The 13,779-nt window shown below is 41.7% G+C and overlaps 1 protein-coding gene across 1 annotated transcript in view; it reads left to right on the forward strand.

Moving 5' to 3' along the window:
- Positions 1-13,779, forward strand: part of WWP2 (WW domain containing E3 ubiquitin protein ligase 2) — a 149,877-nt gene that overhangs the window by 3,430 nt on the left and 132,668 nt on the right. The window lies entirely within an intron of this gene.

The raw sequence follows: 13,779 nt of genomic DNA on the forward strand, positions 1-13,779 counted from the left end.
TTGGGGACAATGGGAGAGATGAGCAGGTCATGGAGGGCCTTCTGGCCTATTGTAAGGATGGTGGCTGTTACTCAGTGAGTTGGGGTCATTGGAGGGTTTTGAGCAGTGGAGTGCAGAAGACATATCTTGCTTTTTATCTCAGTCTGGTTATGGTGCAGAGAAAGAGCACAGAGGGGCAGAGCTAGAAGCGGGGAATCAAGTTCCGAGGCTATCACTATGATCCAAGCGAAGGAGGGCGGGGTGGGAGAGATGGAGGTGGTAGAGGTGGTCAGGCCCTGGGTATATTTTGAAGTATAGTCCACAAGCGTTGTGGATATAGAATGTGGAATTATCATTAAACTGAAAAGGGGAAGACTGTAGGAGGAACAGGGGCTGGGGCTCAATTTTGTTGACATTGATTTTAACATGTCTAATAGAAATCCAGTGGAAAGTGTGTGGGGCAGTTAGGGAATTCTGGAGACAGGCCTGGGTGAAAGAGGTACTTGTGGAAGTGGTTAGCAGGTGGACAGTGTTGAGAGTTAAGACACTAGGCGAAGTCACTTACGGAGTAGTGTTGGTACATAGCCAAGAGGAGTGCTTCGTGCAGGAAGTTAAATTTTGTAATAAAATCTCAGGTTATACTGTTACACTACTAGGTATTTTAAACACAGCAAAGCATTGTAGTATATCTTGGTGAACTTGATTTTCTTTCCTTTTCACTTTTCGTTTAAAGATCCTTTTGAAAACAACAAGCTATTTTCAAAAAATTATTATTTTTTTTACATAGGCTCCATGCCCAAAGTGGGGCTTGAAGTCATGACCCTAAGATCAAGAATCGCACGCTCTACATTTTGTCAGTAAAATACTTAAAGAGGGTTCTGAAAAAAAAAAAAAAAAAAAAAAAAAAGAATCACATGCTTTACTGACTGAGCCAGCCAGGTGCCCCACTAATTTGTTTTTTTTTTTTCCTTGAGGAGACTACTCTTCAAGGCGTACATCTTTGTGGTGCCACTGAAATCAATTTGAGTACTAATTTCTGGAGTTAGTCTGCCTTTCTGGGTTGGTAACCAATTTAGAGACCTCCAAGAACGATGGGAAAGACACAGCCTGGAAGGATGGGTAATGAGTTTTTAATGTTTAAATATTAGTCTTACCTGACATGTATCAAATGCCTATTGTTTGTTGGCTATTCTGTTTTATAGATTTAAAATGGGACCCCACTGAGGTGAAGTGATGTGCGTGAGGTCTTGTAGCCAAGACATGAAAGAGCTGGGATTTGAATCTTGGTCTTCTGAGTTTAGATCTCATGCTTTCATTAGGAGATGTGTGGTAGTGGATACACGACCATGAACTCCCATTGGAATCAAATTAGTGAGCTGGTTTGGAGTGATTTTGAGTCACTTTGGACTGTTACAGATTCTGGAATTTCTGAGAGGTGGGAATGAAAGGGAAGATCTTGTTTCCCTTAAAAAGAACTAACTGAATCTTTTTTAGAAAGTTCCTGTCCTAGGGCGTCTGGGTGGCTCAGTCTATTAAGTGTCCAACTTCGGCTCAGGTCATGATCTTACAGTTCGTAGGTTTGAGCCCCGGATCAGGCTCTGTGCCGACAGCTTGGAGCCTGGAGCCTGCTTCAGATTCTGTCTCTCTCTCTCTCTGCCCCTCCCCGGCTTGCACTCTGTCTCTCAAAAATAAACAAACATTAAAAAAAAATTGAGACAAAAGTTCTAGTCCCTTACTTTTCCCCACAAGCTTGTAAACACTCAATGATTTAAGTGAAGTGTTAATAACTACTTCCAGGAAAATGCCAAACACTAAGACTCAGCAGTCCTGACCTGGGGCAGGTGTCTCCTTCCTCTGGGTCACTCATGCCTTTTGCTTCCGTTTTGTTGTGAGATCTGCTTTCCAGTCTCTTTTATTATTAGCCTGTAATTCCACTGTGCTCCCAAAGATAGGCCCTCCCCTGTCTTTCCCTCTCTCTTTTTATGTACTTGGTCTTTGTACGCATGTCATTTGGCAAAGTTCCGTTCTGTTTGATTGTTTTTCAATATGGACCTTTGGAGAATGGAAGGTAACTCAATGCTGGCTGCAGGAGAGAGGCCAAGAAAGAAGAATTAGTGTTGGAAATAACTGGAAAAGCATGAGAATGTGAAGGAAAGGAGGAATTGTTTTGAACAGACCCCTTTCTTCCGCATTTTTCAAGAAGTGAATACCATGGGTGGATCTATAATTATAAATGAGAAGCTCTGCCTGTTTCCACAACTGGCTAATTAAAATTAAAATCTTGGTGCTGGTGAGTAGTTTTTGCTCTTCCCTGGCTCATCTGCTACCTTGAGATCAGCGTTCAGTGGTTTCTTCACTCAAGGCTGAGTCAAGAATTTGAGGAATTACAGAGCTTAGAATTTTAGCATCAGGAACCAGCTTAGCGTGGGGGCGCCTGGGTGGCTCGGTCAGTTAAGTGTCCGACTTTGGCTCAGGTTCGTGGGTTCAAACTCCACGTGGGACTCTGTGCTGACAACTCAGAGCCTGGAGCCTGCTTCGGATTCTGTCTCCATCTCTCTCTCTGCTCCTCCCCCATTCACACTCTCTCTCTCTCTCTCTCTCATATAAATAAACATTAAAAAAAAAAAAAGGACTAGCTTAGTTTGTAGTTAATACTTGAAGCACTTACTCTGTGCTGTTTTACTTGACAGAACTCATTTAATCCTTACAGTAATCTTGTAAGTAACATTATTAGCTTCATCTCACAGATAAAGAATTGAGATTTAGAGAGGGTAAGTAACTTGTTCAGTATCACTCAAAAGCTAGGGAGTGGTTAAACCTATTTACCTCTTCAAGATTGGCTGAAAGGTTTTTGTTGAAGTTGGGTGATAAAAAGGACCAGGTGCTTCAGATGTTCTAAGAGCTGTAGTTTGCTTGCTAAATCTGACGTGTGGTTGCTTTCTTTTGCCAAAAGCTTTTGGAAGACTTATTTCACTGGGGTCTCTCAGAGCAAGAAATCCGAGGTCCCAGAGGGACCCTGTGACATTCACCTTTGTATTTCCAGGACTTGGCACAGAGTGGGGTCTTAAGTATTATTGAAACAGTTACCGTGGCTCTGAACTGGGCAGGGTGAGTAAGAGGGTCTGGAAGGGGCTTAGTCAGAGGCTGGCTGCCTTCCTGCAGAAGGTGACCTTGACCATTATGCTCTCCTGGCTTCAAGAATCAACCCATCCTAACAACCTAAATGTTGAGTTGTCCATCAACTGATGAAGGGGTAAACAAAATGTCATATATCCACATATTGTATAATTCCATGTATTTGAAATGTCCAGAATAGACATTAGAATAGACAATAGAGTCAGAAAGTCAATCAGTGGTTGCCAGAGGCTCTGTGCAGAGAGGAATGAGGGGTGACCGCTAACGGGTATGGAGTTTCTTTTGGGGTGATGATAATGTTATGGAATTAGATAGTGGTGATGGTTGCACTACTTTGAATATACTAAATTGTATGCTTTAAAAGGGTGAATTTATGGTATGTGAATTATATTTCAACAATATTAAAAATAAAGAACCACCCAGTCCTGTTTTCATTGTACCCTCTCCGTTCTGTGGAGATCAAGTGAAGATTTCAGTGCAGGTGACAGCAGCTACTGTCCTCCCATCTTCTGGTGTCACAGCACCACACGTTATTCAGCTCCCTCTGTTCCCAGGAGAATACACTGAAACATGTTCTCCCTGCTTTTTTGATCTCAGGTATTTCAAATATTTTAACTTAAAAGGATTATGATAGATCTTTGTTGTCTTTCTGGATATCTCTGGCAACTATGAACCTGTTGGTGGACCCTTGACGTGTTTAATTTTGCTAATGAGAAGAACTAAGCAGTTACTACCTTAACCAAGAGTTTCTTGTCTTTTAACCACTTGTGGATTATAGGCAAAGAAAGCTGGCTTTTTATGTATTTATTATCTTTTTTTAAAGATTTTATTTAAAAAAAAATTTTTTTTTAATGTTTATTTATTTTTGAGAGAGACAGGGACAGAATGTGAGTAGGTTAGGGGCAGAGAGAGAGACACACACAGAATCCTAAGCAGGCTCCAGGCTCTGAGCTGTCCGCCCAGAGCCTGACACGGGGCTCGAACTCACAAGCCATGAGATCATGACCTGAGCTGAAGTCGGACGCTCAACCGACTGAGCCACCCAGGCGCCCCTAAGATTTTATTTTTAAGTAATCTTTATACCCGATGTGGGACTCGAACTTTCAACCCAAGATCAAGAGTCGCATGCTCTCTGGACTGAGCCAGCCAAGCACCCCTACTTATTTATTTAGTTTCTTATTTAAAATGAAAGGTGTAAGGGCTTTATTTGTTACCTTCAGTGTGGAGCTGATAACCCCCCCTGCAAGCTGGTAGTTCAGGTTGTACCACAGTCTAACTCTGAGCTGGAGTCCAGCCTCCTTTTTGGTTGTGAGCCCTCCGGAGATACCCTTGCAGGGCCTGAGGCGTGCCCCTGTCACTGCAGGGAAGAGGAAGAAATTGGCCGGTGGGGGTGGGGGGGGTGGGTGGGGGGGGAGGGGCCTAGCCAAGCAGAAAAGGAAAGAGGTGGAAAGGAGGAGGGAGATCGTAAAGCTTTCCTGGGAAGACTGGAGATAGGCTGCCTGCTACTCTTCCATTGTAGCTCTCCTTGCTTCATCCTCTGACTTTTCATTAAAATAGTTAACCTTATTCTTAATTCTCTAAAGCTAATCACTCGCTGTGTCAGTAGTGGGATCAAAAATTGTTTTGAGACAGAGCGTGAAAAATACTCATTTTTTTTAAAAATCATGAGATAAAGCATAATATGTTTAGGATTCTCTTTTGTGTCTGGAATCACAACTAAGAAACAGTTTGAGCAAGACCATGGCCCCTGTGACTATAGGGGCTTATTTTTGGGAGGAAGTTACTGTGGTCCTGGGGGAGTTGGGCCTCCAAAGGATGTGTTCTTAGAGAAGGACTTGCAGTTTCAGCCTGATGGCAGTTGAGGTTAACATCTTCCAAAGTCTTTGTTGCTCATTGTATTAGTTTCCTTCTCCTTATCTGTGTAACAAATTGCCACAAGCCTGATGGTTTAAAACTAAGTGAATGTATTTCTCTACAGTTCTGGAGGCCACAAGTTTGAAATTAAGGGGTCAGGATCAACAGGGCTTCATCCCTCTAGGCTGGGGTGGAGGTGGGGAGGTTGAGGGGAATTCTTTTTTTGCCTCTTTTAGTGGCTCTAGGTGTTTGTTAGCTCGGAGTTGTAGGATTCTGATTTCTGCTCAGTCTTCACATGGCCTCCTGTCCTGTGTCTGTGTCTTTTCCCCTCTGTCTCTTAAAAGGATGCTGGACCCACTCAATTCAAGGTGATCTTATCTTGATATCTGTAACTTAATTGCATCTGCAAAACCCTGTTTTCAAGCGAGGTCACCTTCACAGGTTCCAGGGGGTTGGTGCTTAGACATGCCTTTTTGGGTGCTACAATTCAACCCACTACTCTAATTGAATGTAGACGGGATGTTCTTATTAAAATTAAACAAGGACATCATCCTATGACCTGATTTGAAGAGAAGTCTTTTCCTTTTCTGAATTTAAATTTTATTTATGACCAAAATAATACATGCACATAGTTTAAAAAGCCAAATAGCATTACAAGACTTGTAACGCAACAGCATTTCCTAGCTTCACCCCTCTTTGTTCTTGATTCTTGCTCTATAGAGTTCATGACTTTCAACGGTTTTTTTTTTTTTTTTTTTTTTTATGGTATTCTGCATTTTTTGGTTTTGTTTTGTTTTGGTTTTAAAGTAGCTCCACTCCCAACATGAGGCTTGAACTCATGACCCCAAGATCAAGAGTCACATGCTCTATTGACTGGGGAAGCCAGGCACCCCAACTTCTGCCTTTCTGAGTGACATCCTTATACTGTTATTTTTTAGCTTGTCAGTTTTGTTTACTGTCTTTTAACTTACCGAAGGTGAGGATTTAGCTCTCTTTCTGGCCAGTCTCCACAAACACATATTCTACCCTGATCTTCTGAGTATTCCCACATCACAAGTTTTGATTAAATGGTTTATGCTACTATAATTATAAATTTTATTCACAGCTGAGCCACATAGTTTATTAGGATTACATTTCCTTTCATAAAACTTTTGCTGTTACTACTTATTTCCTGATTTTTCATTTGCATAGTTTTCTGTGTTCCTGTCACTAATTCTGCACCAAACTTTTTCTTTTTAATGTTTGTTTATTTATTTACTTTGAGAGGGAGCGTGAGAGAGACAGAAAGAGAGAGAGAATGCAGGGCGCCTGGATGGCTCAGTTGGTTAAGCATCTGACTTTGGCTTGATCTCATGGTTTGTAAATTCCAGCCCCATGTCGCACTCTATGCTGTCAGAGCCTGGAGCCTGCTTGGGATTCTGTGTCTCCCTCTCTCTCTGTCCCTCCCTGGTTCTCACTGTATCTCTCTCAAAAAATTAAACATTAAAAAAAAAAAGAGAGAGACCCTTTCAACTCAGAGTCCTTTATAAGAAAGAGAGTGCCTGGCTGAGCACTCGCAGGTGGGGAGGGGCAGAGAGAGAGAGAGAGAGAGAGAGAGAGAGAGAGAATCCCAAGTAGGCGAGCCCATTGTGGGGCTCAAACTCATGAACTGTGAGATCATGACCTGAGCCGAAATCAAGGATGCTTAACTGACTGAGCCACTCAGGCACCCCTGCACCAAACATTGTGATAGAGCTAAAGTTCTCCTTTTTTAAGTGCATCAGATGCATCGTGTAATTTTTCTTCCGTTTTCATTCTTTCATCTAGAGGTAACACTTCGTATAAACTCTCTGGTCTGGACTGATTGGTTTTTGGGCTGTTACACTGTAATACCTTGGGATTTTTTCATCATTCATCTCAGAATTCCTTTTGTCTTTCCCATGTGAATCCCCACTATCCATCCTCTTTCTTCTTTACTCTCCTGGAGCACATCTTTCAGTAGCTTCCTGAGGAAAGCAGTTTGGGAGGAATTTTTTTGAGATTACAAATCTGAAAACACCATTATTTTCCAGCCATATTTGATTGATGCCTTTTTTTGGTCATAGAATTCTAGATTGAAAATAATTTTATCTAAAATCTGAGAGCGTTGCATTGGCTTCTTGCATTTAGTATTACTGTCTGGAAGTCTGATGCTGCTCCGATTCCTCTTGTTTGTAAATGTGACAGGAAGCTTGTTTACCCTTTGTTCTCCTGTTCTGAAATTTCATGGCATTGTGCATTAGAGTGGTTTTTTTTTTTCTCATCCATTGTTCTGTGCACTCCTTGGGTTCTTTCTGTCTGGAACTGTATGTACTTCAACTTAAGAAAAATCTTCTGTAACATATCTGTGCTGATTTCTTTCCCCCTTTTCCCCCTTCTCTATTTCTGGACTTACTCTAAGTTGGACAGTGGACATTTAAAATAAATTCTCTATTTTAAAAAAGTTGTTTTTCTCCTATTCTTTTTCTTTTGGTTCTACTTTTTAGCGTGTGTCTTCACTTTATCAGCTTTGTTTTTTTCTGTCAGCACTGTCCTTTCTAAGAGCAGTTTCTTATTCTCTGAGTCAACCACCCAGCCAGCTTGCCTTCCCACCTTCCTGCCTGCTTGCCTTCCTTCCTTCCTTTATTTATTTATTTTTAAAAAATTTTTTTAATGTTTATTTATTTTTGAGACAGAGAGAGACAGAGCATGAACGGGGAGGGGCAGAGAGAGGGAGACACAGAATCTGAAACAGGCTCCAGGCTCTGAGCTGTCAGCACAGAGCCTGAGGTGGGGCTCGAACTCACAGACTGCGAGATCATGACCCGAACTGAAGTCAGCTGCTTAACCGACTGAGCCACCCAGGTGCCCCTTCCTTTCTTCCTTCCTTCCTTCCTTCCTTCCTTCCTTCCTTCCTTCCTTCCTTCCTTTAAAATTACATTCTGTTCTTATTTCCTAGGTGCAATATTTTATCTCTGAATTGTTTTGAGACTATTTTTGATCTCTGTTTCATTTAACTATAAGCTTTTTAAAAAGAGATATAATTCATATACTTTACAATTCACCGCTTTGAAGTGGTATTTCAGCGAATGTTAGCCTTTTCACAAAGTTTGTGTAGTTGTTACTTACTACTGTCTATTTGCAGAACATTTCATCACCTCGAGAGAAACTTTTTACCCATTAACAGTCACTCCACCCCCTGACCCTCTCAGCCCTAGGCAACCACTGATCTCCTTTCTCTTTCCACAGATTTGCCTATTCTAAGTATTTTGTATAAATGAAATCATATAATAATCGGGCCTTTTTGCCTGCTTCCTTTTTTTTCTTTTCTTTCACTTAGTGTCAAGTTTTCATAGGTCATCCATATTGCAGAATGAAACAGCACTTCATTCCTTTTTTCACCAAAGAATATTCTATTGTAAGGATATACTGCATTTTCTTATCCATTTCTCAGTTCATGAACATTTGGGTTGTTTCCCCTTTTTAAATTCTGAATAATCCTCCTATGCACATTTGTTCTTTTGGGCATACACTTAGAAATGGAATTGCAGGGTCTTAAAATTCTATTTAACTTTTTAAAAAATATTTTATCTTCGAGTAATCTTTAACCCAACGTGGGGCTCGAACTCACAATCCCAAGACCAAGAGTTACGTGCTCCACTGACTGAGCCAGCCAGGCGCCCTGATTCTGTTTCACTTTTTGAGGAACTGCCAAGATGTTTTCCAAAGTTGTGCACCATTTTTCATTTCTTGCTAGCATTATTTGAGGATTCTGATTTCTCCAAGTTCTTGCTGTCATTTGTTCTTGTATACTTTCTGATTTTGGCCATTTTAGTTTGTGTGAAGGGGTATCTCAGTATGGTTTTAAAATGTTTGCGTTTCACTAGTGACCAGTGAGGTTGTGCATCCTTTCATATATTGTTTTTTTTTTTTAATCTTTTCTTTAGAGAAATGTCTGTTTAGATCCTTTGCCCATTAAAAAAAAAAGTTTATTTTGAGAGTGAGAGAGAGAGGGAAAGAGAGAGAGAATCCCAAGCGGTCTCCACAGTCCGTGCAGAGCGGATTGTGGGCTCGAACTCACGAATTGTGACATCGTGACCAGAGCTGAAACCAAGAGGTGGACGCTTAACCAGCTGAGCCACCCACGTGCCCCTGCGCATTTCTTTTTAAGTTGTATTATTTGGCTTTTTATTACTGAGTTGTAAACGTTCTTTATTCTAGATACGAGTCTTATCAGATACATGCTTTGCAAATATTTTCTCTCATTCGTTGGGTTGTCTTTTCACTTCCTTGATGGTCTCCTCTAAAGCACAGAAAATTTTAATTTTGATGAAGACAAATTTATCTTGTTTTTATTTATTTGTGCTTTTCAAAGCATGTCCAAGGAACCATTTCCTGACTTAAAGTCATGAAGATTTATGCCTTTCGTTTTTTTCTGAGTTTTATAGTTTTTGCCCTTATATTTTGGTCTTTGATCCGTTTTGAGTTCATTTTTGTATCAGGTGTGAGGCACAGGCCCACCTTCATTTGCGCACGCATACCCATTGTGCTAGCACCATTCGCTGAAAAGACTATTGCTCTTATTTCTGCTGAATTGTCTCGGCACCCTTGTCTGAAATCAATTGGACGAAAAAGTATGGGTTTGTCTGTAGATTCTCAATTTTCTTTACTTGCTCTGTACGTCTGTCTTTATGCCTGTACTCCATGGTCTTGATTACTGTGGCTTGGTGGTAAGTTTAGAAATTAGGAAACCTGAATCCTCCAACTTTGTTTTTCTTTTTTTTTTTCAGGATTATTCTGGCTATTTTGGATCCCTTGCATTTTCTTACGCATTTTAGGATGAGCTTGTCAGTTATTTTTTTTCTCTGCATGTTTTGATATCTGGCTTTTCTGTCTGAGGCTCTCCTCAAATTGTGTTCCTTTCTGCATGAAGTACCAGCAGGCTGAACTGTGTGCTAGGACTCAAATGAGGGAAGGTGAGTGGGGTGGGGGGCCAGTGACTTGTCACAGTTCCTGATGTAGACTTCCACTTATCTTCCTGGATCTGCATGGTGCCTTATCACTACCCTCAGCTGTGCCTGAAATCCCCAGGTGTAGTCGAATCTATCCAGAGTCTAAAAATGAACTCTCCTGTTCAGGTTTAGGGAGGGTGACTGCCTAGCTGAATTGGTGGGGAAAGGGGTCCGGGAACTCTGTTTTCCATACAGGCTTTCACTGGTCTCTCCTGTTTTTAGGCTCACTTAGGTTCTCACTTTCAGAGGTACCTGGCGACCCGGTTATTGACCCTCAGCGCCATCAGCCTGCTTCTCGGCAGCTCTGCCTCCCCAGCCGGTTCAGGCAGTTAGGTTTCAGTTTCAACTCGCTTTCCAGAATGTTGCCTCCCTCTTTAACTGTTGTTTCGTTTTCTATTCATTTTTAGTGGGCTTGTATTTTTGTATTTCTTTTTGTTTTAAATCTTATTTCTTTTTTTGAGAGAGAGACAGAGAGAGAGCGAACAGGGGAGGGGCAGAGAGAGGGAGAAAGAATCCCAAGCAGGTTCCGTGCTGTCAGCACAGAGCTCCACGCGGGGCTCAAACTCACAAACCCGGAGATCAAAGGTCACTTAACCGACTGAGCCACCCAGGTGCCCCTGTTTTTGTATTTCTTTTCTGTCTTTCTGATGGAGTTTGAGAAGGGGACAGACAGAGATAAATATACGTGTTTAATCTGTTATGTTTATTGAGAGCCCCTGGCAGGCTCTCCGGGGAAAAGTTGATATAATGGAAGGTGGTGTAATATGTGGTCTCCTTGGAACCACTACTGACACAGAGCTCCTTCACTAGATTCTGTTCCTAGAGTTTTATATTCCCCCATTTTTTTCATCTGCATATTATTCTGTGCAATTTTTCTGCATAATTTTGGTTTTGCTTAGAACATTTGGATAGAGCTAAAGTCCTACTCTTAGTACAGTGGGCTAATTCGGTAACAGTAAACCAGTGGTTCTTACCCCAAATTTATATTAGGATACCCTGGGGGAATTTTTAGATAACATAGTTGACCCCACCCTACTCCAGACCAAGCAAATGGGAATCCCTGAGGCTGGGATTTGGTTGTCCTTTTTGTTGGTCTGTTTTTCATACTCCCCAGATCATTCATTCTCGGTGCACAAGGAATCGAGAACCATTGCTCCAAAGCATTTCGTATTTCACTAAGAATAATTTAAAAAAAAATTTTTTTTTTTAACGTTTATTTATTTTTGAGACAGAGAGAGACAGAGCATGAAGGGGGGGAGGGGCAGAGAGAGAAGGAGACACAGAATCGGAAGCAGGCTCCAGGCTCTGAGCCATCAGCCCAGAGCCCGCCGTGGGGCTCGAACTCACGGACCGCGAGATCGTGACCTGAGCCGAAGTTGGACGCTTAACCGACTGCGCCACCCAGGCGCCCTTCACTAAGAATAATTTTACTTATGAAGAATTTGTCAAATTCCACTGAATCCCTTACCACTGTCATTTTCGTCCTCCTTCCCTGCCCTTGACATGCGCTGGCCCCTTTTTGTTGTTTATCCTCCCAAGACTCACCAGGACCTCAAGAGCTTCTGCCCTTGCTCTTTTATCTGCCTGGAATGTTCTTCCACTGCTATTCTCAATTCCGTCCGCCATCTTCAGGTCTTTGCTCAGAAGTCACCTTCCCAGGAAGACTTTCCTTGTCCACAATTTTCTCTGCTTTCGACTGCCATCTCAAATTCCTGTCCTAAACTGCTTTGTTTTCCTCCGACTGCTGGTCACCTCCACACATCTCTCATTTGGTTTCTGTCTGACATCCCTTGTGGCACATGTCCTCTCCCTATGTTATCAGTCTTTTAGTGTTTGAAGAAGCCAATGGATGGAGCCTCATTTATTCTTTCTCTCATGCTCTTCTTTTCTGTGGGTAGATATGAGTGACCTGTATTATTTCTTTCTCCTGGAAAAACTTCTTTTAAAAATTTCTTTCAGAGCGTGTTTTTGTTTGAGGAAGTCTTTTGTTTATTCCTTTACTTTTGAAGAATAACTCCACTGGCCCCAAAATTCTAGGTTAGTGTGTTTTTTCTTTTAATACTTTAACTATTTCATTCTGCTGTCTTGTTGCTTGTATCGTTTCCGGTAAGAAGCCTGCTGTAATTCTCATCCTTATTCCTGTATAGGTTTGCTGGGGTTTTTTTTCTCCTTTGGCTTCTTTCAAGATTTTCTCTTTGTTTTTAGCTTTGTCTAGATTAAATAAGGTAATATTGTGTGTCCAGTTGTTTGTTTTGTTCTTGTTTTTGGTATTTATCCTACTTGATGTTCTCTGAGCTTCCTGGATTTGGGGCTTGTTCTTGGTTTTTAATTTTGGAAAATTCTTGGCCATTATTACCTAAGGTATTTCTTTTGCCCTGTTCTCTCTTCTTCTGCTATTCCAATTATGCATATTTTGCACATTTTGAAATTATCTCACGGTTCTTGGACTTTTAAAAACATTCTTTCTTCTCTTTGCATTTTCATTTGGGAAGTTTCATCTGACGTATCTTCAAGCTCTGAGTCCACAGCCACGTTGTCTACTGATGAGCCCATCAAGGCATTCTACGTTTATGTTACACTGTTTTAGATTTCTAACATTTTCTTTTTTCTTTCTTAGAGTTTCCACATCTCTACTTACATTATCCATCTGTTCTTGGGTGTTTTCTACTCTTTCCAGTAGAATCATTAACATATTCATCCATAGTTATTTTTGAGAGAGAGAGAGAGAGAGAGAGAGAGAGAGAGAGAGAGAGACAGAGTGTGAGCAGGGGAGGGGCAGAGGGAGAGGGAAACACAGAATCCTAGAATCCAGGCTCCGAGCTGTCAGCACAGAGCCTGACAGACATGGGGCTCGAAACCACGAACCATGAGACCATCACCTGAGCAGAACTCAGACCCTCAACCAAAGTCAGACATTCAACTGATTTGAGCCAGCCAGGCACCCCCAAAGTTATTTTAAATTCTGTCTGATAGTTTTAAAATCTCTGTTATCTCTGAGTCTGGTTCTGATACTGCTTTGTCTCTTCACACTGTTATTCTTGCCTTTAGGCATTGCTTATAATTTTTTTTAAAGTTTACTTATTTATTTTTGAGAGAGACAGAGAAAGCATGAGCCAGGGTGAGAGGGAGAGAGAAAGACAGACAGACAGAGAGAGAGAGAGAGAGAGAGAGACACGAAATCCCTAGCAGGCTCTGCAGGGTTAACATAGAACCTGAAGTGGGGCTTGAACTCATGAAACTGTGAGATTGTGACCTCAGCTGAAACCAAGAGTTGGATGCTTAACTGACTGAGCCACCAGGAGCCCCTAATTGTAATTTCTTTAAAAGTTTATTTATTTAGGGGCATCTGGGTGGCTCAGTCAGTTGGGCGTCCGACTTCAGCTCAGGTCATGATCTCACAGTCCATGAGTTCAGACCCCGCATCAGGCTCTGTGCTGACAGCTCAGAGCCTGGAGCCTTCTTTGGATTCTGTGTCTCCCTCTCCCTCTGTGCCCCTCCCCTGCTCATGCTCTGTCTCTTGCTGTCTCAAAAATAAATAAAAACATTAAATTTTTTTTTTAAAGTTTATTTGAGAGAGAGAGAGACAGAGAGAGCATGTCTGTGCATGCGCACTTGCAAGTGGGGGAGGGGCAGAGAGAAAAGGAAAGAGAATCTCAAGTAGGCTCCATACCGTCAGTGCAGAGCCTGATGTGGGGCTAGAATTCATGAACCGTGAGATCAGAGCTGAAGTCAGATGCTTAACCAACTAAGTCACCCAAGTGCCCCTTCCTTATAATAATTTTTAATTGAAGGCTGGACATGA

The sequence above is a fragment of the Panthera pardus genome, unplaced genomic scaffold (assembly GCF_024362965.1).
Source record: "Panthera pardus isolate Hobbes unplaced genomic scaffold, ASM2436296v1 HiC_scaffold_19, whole genome shotgun sequence".
NCBI classification, from domain to species: Eukaryota; Metazoa; Chordata; class Mammalia; order Carnivora; family Felidae; genus Panthera; species Panthera pardus.